This window comes from Acomys minous (genome assembly GCF_964271855.1).
Source record: "Acomys minous genome assembly, chromosome: 3".
Taxonomy (NCBI): domain Eukaryota; kingdom Metazoa; phylum Chordata; class Mammalia; order Rodentia; family Muridae; genus Acomys; species Acomys minous.
This window is the reverse complement of record NC_140485.1, coordinates 106,481,774-106,495,731: the sequence shown is the minus strand read 5'-3', so window position 1 is coordinate 106,495,731 and position 13,958 is coordinate 106,481,774.

Genomic DNA, 13,958 nt, shown 5'->3' with positions numbered 1-13,958 from the left:
CTCAGTTGCTGGTGCGCTTGCTTGGCATGCAGGAAACCCCCAGTTTGATTCCTAGCTGCACACACTGGTCTAGGTAGTACATGTTTATATTCCAGCAACTCTGGAAGTAGAGATGGGCGTAGGTTAAACCTGAGGTCAGCCTGATCTACATAGCTGGTTCTGGACCAGTCCAGGGCCAGTCCAGGCTACACAGTGTAATCCTCTCCCAAACACGCTGCAGGGGGGGCCTGGGGGAGTACCCCCGTAATTAGCCATTATCCTTCCCCACTCTCACCCACCCTTCCTTTTGCTGTGAGGTGGGGTCTCAGTACATAACCTAAGCTTTCCTTGTGCTTTTGGCAATGCTGCTGCCTCAGCTTAGCAGTTATGGATTTCAGGCGTGTGCCTCCATGATCAACTTCCACCGTCATTTTTCTTTGGTGGTTGGTTTGGCTTTGGATCTTGATAAAAGGTTTTCTTTTCTTTTCTTTCTTTCTTCCCCTGCTCCCCCCATCCCTCCCCCCCAAAAACAGGGTTTCTCTATGTTAGCCTTGCCTGTCCTGGACTTGCTTTGTAGACTAGGTTGGCCTCGAACTCACAGCAATCCATCTGCCTCTGCCTCCCAAGTGCTGCGGATTAAAGGCATGTGCCACCATGCCCGGCTTGTTTTTCCTTTTTGTTCAATTTGTAGGATTCTTTGAAACTTTCGGTGATAAATTGTGTGTGTGTGTGTGTGTGTGTGTGTGTGTGTGTGATTCAATAATTTTGGAAACTATTATTTAGACAAGAGTGGTAGAACCCTTTGTGTGGCACGCCTAGATTCAATCCCCAGCAAGGCAGAACTATAAACAAACAGGCATGTGCTCCGTCATGAACGCTGCCTTTGCTTAGGAGAAGGATTACCTCAGGGGCTGGGAAGTCTGAACTAAGTCTTGCTCTTCTTCACACTGATAGCTGGTCGTGTCGAAATCTATCTCGTCCTTTAATTACAGACCTCCGTGTGAAGCAGCTAGGTCGGCAGCAAATAAAAAGGAATTGCTGGGCAAAGGGGAATTAGAGCGTCAGAAACATTCCCAGTCTTCCCACAGGAAAATTTGGGAAGACTACGAGAGGTACGACTTCACATCCTTTTGAATCCACAACCTCTGTGATGACGGATGGAGGCTTTTTTTTTTTTTTTTTTTTTATCTTGAGCCAGTTCCATGTAGTCACCTCGTGATGACTGCAAAACCTGTAAACGGAGCATTCGACATAGGTCCTAGGGCATCGGACTAGCTCGAGTTCCTCCCTGTAATTGTCAGGATGCTGCAATGTCATTTATAATGAAGGCAAGTGGGACTCTCACACAACAAGAGAATAAACTTTTGCAGTATGAAGCTCACTGTGTGGAAGGTTAGACCGCTCTTTAACACAAGGGCAATTCTGCGGGCACGGAGGCTTAGCTTATTCCTGTAATTGCAGCACTTGGGAAATAGGGTGAGAAGGGCTGAGAGCTCTGGTCCAGCCTGGGCTGCACAATGAGACATTGTCTCCAAAAGGAAGCAAAAATAGCTGGGGATGTGGCTTGCTAGGTAGAATGCTTGCCTAGCATGCAGACTTGTGCCTTGCTATGGAACCCCAGCTCTGAATGGGGTGAGCACAATAGAATTACCACGGCTGGGGACAGGCTAGATCAAAGTTCAGAGAGGCCCTGTCTCTAAGGAATAAGGTGAAGAGAGTTTTTTTTCCTGGAGGGGGAGAGGGGCTTTTTAAATTTTCGTTTCTTGTTTTTTTTTTTAAAGTATTTAGTTATTCCCTTTACATCCTAATTGTAGCCCCCTCCTTCCTCTCTTCCTTGTCCCACCCTCCCCTCCTCTTCTCCCATCCCCCCCTTCTCTATGCCTCAGAAAAGGTGAGCCCCCTCTGCCAACCTAGCCCAGCACATCAAGTCTCATTACGGCTTCCATGGTGACCTGGCAAGGCAGCCCCACAAAGGGGAAGAGATGAAAATGCATGCAAGAGAGCCCATGTCAGAGACAGCCCCTCCCCCACTCCCCTTACTAAGGGACCCACGTGAAGACTAAGCTGCCCATCGGCTATGTGTGGAGGTCCAGTCCATGCATGGTCCCTGGTAAGGTGGAGCGCTATAGAACAGGGCGTCTGCATCTTCCTGCAGCCTGGGAGCACACAGAGGAGCACACAAAATAGAGCAGAGAGAAAGAAGAAAGGAGTAAAGGATGGAGGAGACACGGGGGTGGAGGGGTGAGGAAGAGAGGGGTAAGTGAAAAAGAGCAAGAGAAGAGGGAGCAAAGGGAGGGTGGAAGGGAGGAGGGAAAAAGGAAGGGAGAGGGGGAGAGGGGGAGAAAAGAGATGGAAAGAAAGAAGAACTTGCAGCACGTGCTACCATGTATTGTGGGGCTGTTCCCCAATGCTGATCTGCCTGTCCAGAGAGGGTGTCACTGCACTGTGCTGCTTCTGTTACTCACTGCAGGCCACAGTTTGTCCTAACACTGGAGAGAGGTCAGCGATTAAGGACACACGCCACTCAAAGCCTGGCCACCCTGAGCTGGAACCCACTTACGAGATGGTAGGAAATACATTGTCCTGTGCCTCTGCATAGTCTATCCACACCAACAATGCTGTGTGTGTGTGTGTGGGGGGGGGTTGTTTGGTTGGTTGGTTGGTTTTCGTTTTTGTTCTGTTTTAATTTGTTATAAAACTATGTATACGAAATTCATATGGGTCAAATGCCAATGTATTAAGGAAGACCAATTTCTGAAAAGGTCACAATTATCTTCAAGTACAAGGAAAGTAGGTAGAGATTAAGAAAACTGCTGTACACCCATGAGCTCAGCACATGGGGGGGGCAGTGGCTAAGGGAGGAGGGTGGAATGTTCAAGTACAGTCTTGGCTACATAGGAGAGGTGGGGGAGGGAGAGAAAAGAAGCTGCCACCTATATTTTGAATATACTTGGAATTATCCTGAGAAGATGCTCAGAGTCTGGTCTTCCACATGCCTCTGCTTCAAGACTGGGTGCTACCCTGAATGGAGTCACTCATTAGTGAACTGCTTAATAGAGAGTCAGTCGTTTGTTATGGAATTGATTTTTTTTTTTTAATATTTTGTTCATTTGAAAACAAACTTAGATGTTTAGCACAGGCTGGCCTGGAACTTGCTGTCTAGCCTAGCATAACCTTGAACTCGTGACTGTCTTGCTTCCCCAGTGTGAGCACGCTCACCCTGCGCGAACAGCTTCTGTGGGACAGTGGAGGGCTTCTTCCCATCTGCAGCTTTGATCTGAATTCTTTTGTTTTGTCTGTTTTCTGATTCGTTTATTTTAGAGTTTGGGGGTGTCACTCTGTTGACCAGGCAGACCTTGAACTCCTGGGTTCAATTGATTCTCTTGTCATAGGTGTCTCCCACGTCACCATGCTCGGCCTGGCCCTTTTTTCCTCTTACGGTCACTTTTATTCACTCAGCTCTCAGAGCTCTGAGAGTAACACTGTATATGTTATGCAACAGGAAGAGAATTCATCTAAAATAGTCCTCACCTGGTGGAGAGTAAAAAACATTGAGACTCGTTTCCCTTGGCCTTGTAATTTCAAAAACAAAAAAACAAAAAACAAAAAAACCTAAACATATCTTTGTTTTCCTGTCAAAACTTTCATGAAAGTTGACAACACAAAGGTGATGTGTTGATATTCAGAGCTGACTGCTTACTGGATTTTTTTCCCTCTTGGAAACAGATGGTCCCTTTACTTAAGGCCTCCCATTTATCAAGGACTTGCTACAAGGATGTTCTTTTGTTCTTGTTTTCCAGCGTGCATGATGCGTGTGTGTGTGTGTGTGTGTGTGTGTGTGTGTGTGTGTGTGTGTGTGTGTTACAAGTGTGGGTGTGCAAAATCAAAGGACAATTTTCTGAAGCCTTCCACCCTGGAATCCAGGGGTCAATTAAGGTCATCAGGCTGGCAAGACAAGTGCTTTTATCTAGGAGCCAACTCTCAACCTTTCCTCACCTTACCTCTTTTTTTTCCCCCCTTGTGACAGAGTTTCATGTGCTCCAGACTGGTCCCAAGCTCTCTGTGTAGCCAAGGATAACTGTGAGTTCTGGATCCTGCCTGACTCCACTTTAGCCATGTTTTGTTTTGGTTTGATTTTTTTTTTTTGGTTTTTCCAAGACAGCATTTCTCTGTTTAATCTCTGCTGTCCTGGACTCGCTGTGTAGACCAGGCTGGCCTCGAACTCATAGCAATCTGCCTGCTTCTGCCTGCCTCTGCCTCCCAAGAGCTGGGATTAAAAGGCCGGCTTTGGTTTGGTTTGGTTTTTGGTGTTTTTGTTTTTGTTTTGCGACGGGGGAAGTGTGTTTCGAGTCATGGTTTCTCTGTGTAGCCTCGGCTGCCCTGGACAAACTTTGTAGACCAGGCTGGCCTTGAACTTACGTGGATCTGCCTGCCTCTGCCTGCTGGGAGCTGAGATTAAAGGCATTCACCACTATGCCCAGCTACCTTGTTACATCTTATTTAATCATCATAAGCCTTTTGCAGACATGGCTTTAGTTTTTGTTTGTAGGTGGTAACTGAGGCTCAGACGCACAGGATGATACAATGGCAGACACCAGGGTGTCACTTTTAGGTGGCCCCCCACATCTACCAGCTTCAGAAATTCCTAGGTCCATATATTAAAAAGAAAAAAGTTCTTTTGGGTGTGTTGGCATGTCTTTAATCTCACCACTTGGGAGGCAGAGGCGAGCGGATCGCTGTGAATTCGAGGCCAGCCTGGTCTGCAAAGCAAGTCCAGGACAGCCAAGGCTAACACAGAAAGACCCTGTCTCAAAAATAAAAATCAAAAAAAAAAAAAAAAAAAGAAAGAAAGAAAGAAAGAAAAGAAAAAAAGAAAAAAAAAGAAAAGAAAGAAAGACAGAAAAGAGAAAGAAAGAAAATCGTGGTGAGAGGAAAAGTGTTCCTGTTCACCTCTAACCAAAACAAAACAAAAAACGGTCTCAGTGATGAAAAATACATGTCCTGTGCTATTCGTAGCAGTGAATGGTGAAAATAACAGATCCAAACCATCCGGGCAGCTTTGCCTTGACATCCGCTTATGCTTACGGTGCCTGTGGGTTTGGGAAGGAGATGCTAAAAATAACAAGGAAAGACAAGACTTGTTTAAGCCTCCCCCTTTAGAGTGTGTATGGTGAGCGGATGAGCACATGACCAAGGCTTCCTGAACAAGGCAGCAGCTCCTTCAGTCACCCTCTCCTTGCATAGGCCTCTTGAGTCGACTTCCTTCATTTCTGCTCGGAATACTTCACCACAGTGCAGAGCGCCTGGCTCTTATGAACACTTCTCAAGAAGCGGCTCATTTACGTCGTGCGCATGTTGGAAATCCCCCCAGAAGCCCTGGGATTTTCGGAAGCTCTGAAGACCTGCTTGCTTCTAACGGTTGCTAACACAGCCAGCCTTACAGTAACGCTGCCTTTAACACAGGTGCCTCATAAAGGTCGTGGGACGAGGGGGAGGGGCATCTAGTCACTTAGTCATTTTAATGAAAAGTGAGATGTCCATTGCCTGCAGGCACTGATCATTAGGCTCCCTTTGCCACCACTAACTGTAAGCTTGGTAAAGTTGTTAGGCTGGATTGAAAATGACAGTGTTAATTCTCCACCTCTCCACCATTCCCCCACCCCACGGTGATGTATCCAGAACTGGGACATCCCAAAAAGCAGGTACTCTGCCACTGAGCCAATCTGGCCCTGAATTTTCCCTGTTGGGGCTCCCAAGTCCTCTCAAGCAGACATGCTGCTAGCAAATGAACAGAAAGCACACACATACCTCTGATTAGTAGCCCAGGCTGACCTCGAACTCACAGAGATCCGCCTGCTTCTGCTTCCCAAGTGCTGGCATTAAAAGCATGTGCCACTATGCCCAGCCTTCTTTTACTTTTATTTTTTATTTTTGGAGATGGGATATTTCTATACAGCCCTGGCTGTCCTGGAGCTCGCTACGTAGACCAGGTTCACCTCTAATCCACAGATCCACCAGCCTCTGCTTACCAAGTGCTGGGATTAAAGGCACTTTCCACTACATGTCCAAATAATTCTTTCAACTGTAGTGTGCTCTGAAAACGCCTCTAGATCACTTACTTGTAACATATATCATATATATTATACAGTTAACCTTTTTTTTCCCCGCGAGACAGAGTTTCTCTGGGTCACCTTGGTTGTGCTAGACTTGCTTTGTAGACCAGGCTGGCCTCAAACTCACAGAGGTCCTCCTGCCTTTGCCTCCCAATTGCTGGGATTAAAGGCATGCGCCACTACTGCCCAGTTTCACACAGTTTATACTTTAAGATAGGGTACCATGCTGGGCATGGTGGTGCACACCTATAATCCCAAGAACTCTGGGAGGCAGAGGCAGTCGGACTACCATGAGTTCAAGGCCAGCCTGGCCTACAAGCAAGTCCAAGACAGCCAAGACTACACAGAGAGACCCTGTCTTGAACCTCCCCTCCCCCCAAACAGCCAGGCGTGGTAGTGAGTGCCTTTAATCCCAGCACTTGGGAGGCAGAGACAGGAGTATCTCTGTGAGTTCTAAGAGAGTCTGCTCTACAGAGAGTTCCAGGACAGCTAGAGCCACACAGAGAAACCCTGTCTTAAAAAACAAAAACAAAAATAAAACAAAAAACAAACAAACAAAAAGATAGTGTACCATAACCCAGGCTGACCTTGAACTTCTGATCCTCTTGCCTACAGCTCTCAAATTTGGATGCGGGGGTATGTGCCACCAAGCCCAGTTTATAATACTGCTTCCTTAGCTCTTCTCATCCACAATAGCTTATTATCAGAGAGAATCATCGGTTTAGAGTTTGAGCTTGCTTTAACGCTGACTGAAGTCAGTGGCCTCCTGCCAAGCAGTACCCTCGTTCCCACATTTGCTATGTTTGGCGTTTTAGATAGCGATCACCTGCATTTCTCAGCCTCTCTAATTATGAAATACTTCAAGTCCTCCAGACAAGTGAGAACCCGAGTGGAGATAAAAACTCAACATGTTTCTGATGGATCGCAATGGCACGCGTTAATTACAAAGGTTAAAACATCTGTTGGGTTACCCAGAGCTACTTCTGAGATATTTCATTTGGCACTTATTTTTAAAAGGTAAGTGTGTGTGTGTGTGGGGGGGAGGTGGGATGTGGAGTGTCAAGGTACTCACATGAAGAGTGTTTGATTCTACAGATGAACCAGAAAGAATCTAATCAAGACGGTTGGAGAATCTGAACAAGAAAAAGCAAGGAAAGACTTGATAAAAACAAAACTGTATGCTTAACCTATTTTCACTTAAATTGTACATTCCATGTCAGACACCAATTATGGAACTGTAACTCTAGGATGTCCAGCGTGGAGGTGCATGTCCCTAATCCCTGCATTAGAAAAGCCTGAGTCTGGAGGACAGGAACTAAAGGCTATCCTAAGCTACATGGTCAAAGTCAGTCTCAAAACAAAACACACACACAAGCATATGCACACATATACAAACACAAATATACACACAGAAACACACACACACACACACACACACACACACACACACAGAGAAAATAAACCTCAGCAACAACAAAATCTATGATGAAACTGTGGCTCTACTTCCACACTGTCGTGAACCAGCAAAGCTTGGGAAGCAGAAGAGTAAATAACAGATTGAAAGCTTTTAATTCAAAGGGACGATGACCTCAGCTGGTTTACAGTTTTTCATATCTGCTGTTTTTCTTTTTAAGCTATGAAGTAAACATTATAAATTATGAGTTCTGCAGGATATATCAGGTGCATCTTAGTTATCAGGTTTTGTTTTTGCTGCTGTTGTTTTGGTTTGGTTGGCCTAGACATTATGGTCTTCCTGCCTCTACCTCCAGAGTTCTGAAATTATAGGCATGCAGGCATCATGCCTGGCTTCTGTGACAGAGTTGACATAGAGTAAATTCATGTTAGGATGTAGTTATACTTAAATCGAAAATTATTTCACCAGCACTTGGGAGGCAGAGGCAGGTGGGTCGCTGTGAGTTTGAGACCAGCCTGGACTACAAAGCAAGTCCAGGACAGTCAAGGCTACACAGAGAGACCCTGTCTGGAAAAAAACAAAAAAGCAACAACAACAACAAAAGAAAATTATTTCAGTCTTACTGAAATAGGATTTTTTTTTTCAAAGACATAGGTTCTGTGTAGCCCTGGCTGTCCTGATCTCATTTTGTAGACCAGGCTAGCCTTGAACTCATAGAAATCTACCTGCCTCTGTCTGCTTCCCTGAGTGCTGGGATTGCAGTCATGTGCCACCATCGCTCAGCTGAGTTTTTTTTTCTTTTGGACACAGGGTTTCTCTGTGTAGCCTTGACTGTCCTGGACTTGCTTTGTAGACTAGGCTGGCCTTGAACTCACAGCGACCTTCCTGTCTTTGCCTCCAGAATGCTAGTATTAAAAGCGTGTGCTGCCACCGCCGCCACCAACACCCCCCCTGTACTTATTTATATTGTTTGATTGTTGAAGCATGTTGGTTTTTTTTTTTAAGATTTATTTATTATGTATACAGTGTTCTGCTTGCACATATACCTACACACCAGAAGAGAACATGAGATCTCATTATAGATGGTTGTGGACCACCATGTAGTTGCTGGGAACTGAACTCTGGACCTTTGGAAGAGCTGCCAATGTTCTTAACCTCTGAGCCATCTCTCCAGCCCCCCCCCCTTTTTTTTATTTTTCAAGACAGGTTTTCAATGTGCGTAGCCTTGACTGTCCTGAACTTGGTTTGTAGACCAGGCTGGCCTTGAACTCATAGAGATCTGCCTGCCTCTGCCTCCTGAGTGCTGAGATTAAAGCATGCACCACCACACCCGGCTGAGGCACATCTTTCATATAGTCCAAGCTGTTCTTGCAATCACTATGCAGTCCAGGATGATCTTGAACTTCTGATTCTCCTGTCTCCACATCCTTCCAGCTGGGCTGGAACTCACTATGTAGCCGAGGCTAGCCTTGGAATTGCCAGTGTCTTCTGTCTCTGCCTCTCAAGTAGCACTATCACAGCATTGTCACCACACCATGATATGTAGACATTTCCTCTAGGGCTCTTCAGAGTGAGCTGAGGACAGGGTGCTGGAGAACTGCATGTCACTTGCGTCCTAGTTGCTCTGAGTTGGTTAAAAAGTGCACTTGGGCCACAGCTGTGTCAGACACATCAGAGCCCTGCAAAGCCCTGGCCATTCAGACTCTGGCTGGAGACAAGGCTCCTAGTTTTGTTTAACCAATCCTGACAGCTTACTCTTGCCTTTAAAGGGCTTTGCGTTAAGCTCAGTTATAATCATTTTCTTAGTTTGTGTGAACTTACTTTTTTCTATTGATGTATTTGTGTGTACGTGTGAGAATTCTTGCCGCTGCATGCTCAGAGAGGCCAAAATATAACATGGGCATTTGGTTGGTAGGTTGGTAGGTTGGCCAACTGGTACTTTTTCTGGCTAAATCAGCTCATCAGACTAGGATAGATTTTTTTTTTAAGAATCTTTGTGTATGTATATATATATATATATATATATATATATATATATATATGTTTTATGTTTATGACATGCATGCATGTGTGTATGCACAGTTGAATGTGTATGGCACCACATGTGTACAGGTATGCAGTATGTGTGCACGCATGTATGAGTGCGTGTGTGTGTGTGTGTGTGTGTGTGTGTGTGCGCGTGCGCGCGTGCGCGCGCGCACATGAGCATCCATACCCAAGGGCAATGTTTGCTATCTTCAATAGTTCCTCCACATTTTTCTTGGTTTGTTTGTTTTATGCTTTTGTTTGTTTGTTTTTTTAAACTAGGTCTCTCTCACTGTATCCCTGGTTGGCCTGGAACTCACAGAAATCTGCCTTTACAGCAGGGCGGTAGTAGCACATGCCTTTAATCCCAGCACTTGGGAGGCAGAGGCAGATGGATCTCTGTGAGTTCAAGGCCAGCCTGGCCTACAAAGAAAATCCAGGAGAGGCAAGGCTACACAGAGAGAAACCATGTCTTGAAAAACACCGCCACCAACTACAACAAAAGAAATCTGCCTTTCCTTACCTGTGCTGCTGAGTGCTGGAATTAGAAGCACACAACATCACATTCATCTAGAATTCTCTATGTACCTCACCCTGTCCCCAAGTTTTCCATCTGAGATTATGCATGTGTCCTGATAGGCTGGCTTTCGTATTTACTTTCCTCCTTCCTTTTGAGACAGGGTCTCACCATGTAAAACAGGCTATTCTTGAACTCACAAAGATCCACACCCTTCTGCCTCCTCAATGCTGACATTAAAGACATGGATGCCTGTTTTTATTTGCTAATAAAACAAAATAATGGTATTGGCTTCTGCTACCATGGCAACAAAGACCTCTCCTATACTGTCTTTACCAAATCTGATGATCAATTGAAAAGTAACCACCTAACAAGTGTGTAGCAGAAACTCCCAAATAGTTTCCACTGTGACCCGCACAGCACAAGGGCAGTGGCTTGGTGCATTACATGACTAGGGTAGAGGGTTTGCCTTTTCATGGGTGTGTGAGAGGGTGCCTCCCAGCACTGTTTATATTCTTTAAGAAAGCATGTGGACACTGAAATTTCTCTACACATCAGAGCCCTAGTAAGCATATGTTCATTTCCCAGAAGCCTCTGGGGTTCAGGGGGATAAAACAAAAAAGACAAAAGCCGACAAGAGCAAAAGCTAACTTTACATTTTCACTGTGTTTGAGTGCCTTCAAATGAACAATCTTTCCCATAGGCTCCTCTATTTTTCTTGCCTTCTCCCTGCAGTGTTTTGTGCGGTTTGCTTTGCATCTCCTCTTGAGTTCTGGAAGTTGCCAGCTACAACCTCTGACACGTCAATGACTCAATTATATTTGCCTCAACCAAGAAATGGTAAAAACAGAAGCAAGGAGCCAAGAAAGACTACAGACATGTTCCTACTGTTGGTGTGCTGCTGCTGTTTATGGAGAAAACTCACTTTTAAGATTTTAATAAGCTCTCCAACTTCATTATTTTTTTTTTCTCCCTTCAAGCACAAAGCTTAGTTGTTTTGGCACGTTGAAAGCTGAAGTCCGGAATTTTGAGAAGAGGTAGCGTTGTGGGTGGAAACCTAGCACCCCGGGCAGGTGGAGAAGTTGAGCAATTTTCACAAAATATGATAAAGGAACAGCCCTTGCCCTGGAAGAGTAACCCAAACACCCAGAGACTAAGGTAAAAAAAAATCATTGAATAAAATAAGAGAATTGAGCAGGGCGCTGGTGGCACACACCTTTATTCCTAGCACTCGGGAGGCAGAGGCAGGTGGATTGCTGTGAATTCGAGGCCAGCCTGGTCTACAAATCAAGTCCAGGACACCCAAGGCTACACAGAGAAGCCCTGTCTCAGATAAAAAGTGTGTGTGTGTGTGTGTGTGTGTGAGAGAGAGAGAGAGAGAGAGAGAGAGAGAGAGAGAGAGAGAGAGAATTGGAGTGCGCCTTTTAATATCTAAAGATATGAGTCAATTCTGCTGCCTTTTAAAAAGGGCCTGGGTTCTGTTCCCAGCACCCACATCTGTGGACACTCAACTTCCTGTTCTGATGCACTCTGTGGGCACTTGTATGCATATGATATCCATAAACTCACACATAAGTGCATAAATAAAACTAACAACATTTTTTTTTAAGTGTGTGGTTATGGGAATTGAACCCAGAGCCTTGTGTCTATAGGCAGAGCCTGTAGGGCTGTCTTATTCACTCTGGCGTTACCTCGCAACTAAATTGTCCCAGTCATCTTCCTGCCATTCACTTCCTCAGTAGTTAGAGTCACAGGCCTGTGGCCCTTAGTCTTGTTACAGATTGAATCCTGCATTAAAATGAAATGATGACAATAGAAAACATGATTGTCAATTTTCTAAAAAAGGTTAGAGAACTTTTCTGAACGTGGTGCCACAAGCCTGTAAGGTAGGACCAGTCACATAGCAACTTTGAGGCCAGCCCAGTGTGGGCTACCAGTCTCAAAACACAAACACAAAATTCACTGGCACACAGCCGGGCACAGTGGTGCACATCTTTAATCTCAGCACTCGGGAGGCAGAGGCAGGTGGATCCCTGTGAGTTCAAGGCCAGCCCAGTCTACAAAGTGAGTCCATGACAGACAGTCAAGGCTACACAGAGAAACCTTGTCTTGAAAAACCAAAAAATAAAATAAAATAAATTCACTGGTATCATCTTCATATATATGCATATTAGAAAAATGAACAGAACATAAGTGTTTCAATTTCTGGAAGAATTTATTTTGTATACCTTTGGGGACGAGAACATAATCATGCCGGGTGTAGTGGTGCACACCTTTAATCCCAGCACTCGGGAGGCAGAGGCAAGTGGATTTCTGTGAGTTCAAGGCCAACCTGGTCTACGAAGGGAGTCCAGGACACCCAAAGCTAAATAGAGAGACCAAAAAGAACTAAATCATTCAGTCATTGCCTACTGTTTAGTGGCTTCAACTACAAGTTAGCTTTCCTCTGATGTCCATTGAGGAGTGTGAAGAGATAGTCATTAAGTTTGACTTTGTTTCATATACTTCTATATATTCAAGTTTTATAAGCACATGAGAGTATTCCTTATCTCCTGCTGAAAGTGCAACCAAAGAGTTTAGGTTTGATGGTGGCCTCATCCTTAAGCTGGACTTATATAACCCTCAGTTATATAAGTATTCCTTTCTTTTTGTTTGAGACAGGGTTTCCTTGTAGCCTTGGCTGTCCTAGATTCACTTTGTAGACCAGGCTGGCCTTGTACTCAAGAGATCCACCTGCCTCTGACTTTTCAAAATAGGGTCTCATATTCATATATCCCAAGCTGGCTCCAATCCTATGTGGCTGAGCATACCCTTACACTTAAAAAAAAAAAAATTAAAACCGGTATAAGACATTGAGTACCATTATGTCATTTTAAAGTGTTTTTATGACCCCTCCCCTCCACAAAACCCCCCTGAAACCTGGAACGTCAGATCCTCTTTCCAGGTTATGTAGCACTGAATGTCACATTCAGGACTTCATGCAGGGGAGGCAAACATTCTATAACAGTGCTGCTTTCCAGCCTTCCCAAGGCTGCAAACCTTTAGTACAGTTCATGTTGGGTGACTCCAACTATTTTCATTGCTACCTCAGAACTGTAATGCTGCTGAGTAGTGTCTTAGCTCCCTAGACTACTGGAAATACGTGTAATGGTCACGGCCCACAGTTTGAGAACTGCTGCTCTGCAGTTAGAGCTCCATCCCTACAGGACTATTTCAGACTTTACTGGATGAGCCATCTTGCCAGCCCTGTTTCAGCCTGACAGATTATAAAAGCGTAGGTAAGTGTTTTTAAACACACAAACCTCACTCTCTAACTCAAGCTTTGAACTATTGAGGCCAAATGAGGCTTGACCTTGATGTAATACCCTTGCCTCAAGACTCCCATATGTTGAGATTATTGGCTTCAGCTACTACTCTTGATAGTCCATTTTATGGCTGAATCATCCATTGACCAGAGCATTTTCCTCTTGCAGGGCTGAGTTTTCCTGGGAATCTTTAGGTTTGTTTGGTTTTTTTGGTCTGTGTAACTCTGGCTGGCCTGAAACTCACCATAGACTACACAGGGTCTCCAAAACCCAGAAATCCATTTGCCTCTATCTGTGTGTGCAAGACCGAAGAAGTAAGCCATGTTAGTTTCAGAAAGTTTTCAATAAAATTACCAAAATTGAGTTCCTACCCTTGATGTCAGGATACCCAAGCTTGTGGTTGCTATACTGAGAAATCCTGACTTAAAAAAAAAACAAGGTCGGGCGTCGTGGCACACACCTTTAATCCTAGCACTGGGGAAGCAGAAGTAGGCGTATGGCTGTTGAGTTCAAGGCCAGCAAAAAAAGTTCACTCCTGATGGGGACACAGGTCAGTGGTAAAGCACATGCTTAGCTCATGAGGTGCTAACTCTAGCTGAATGTAA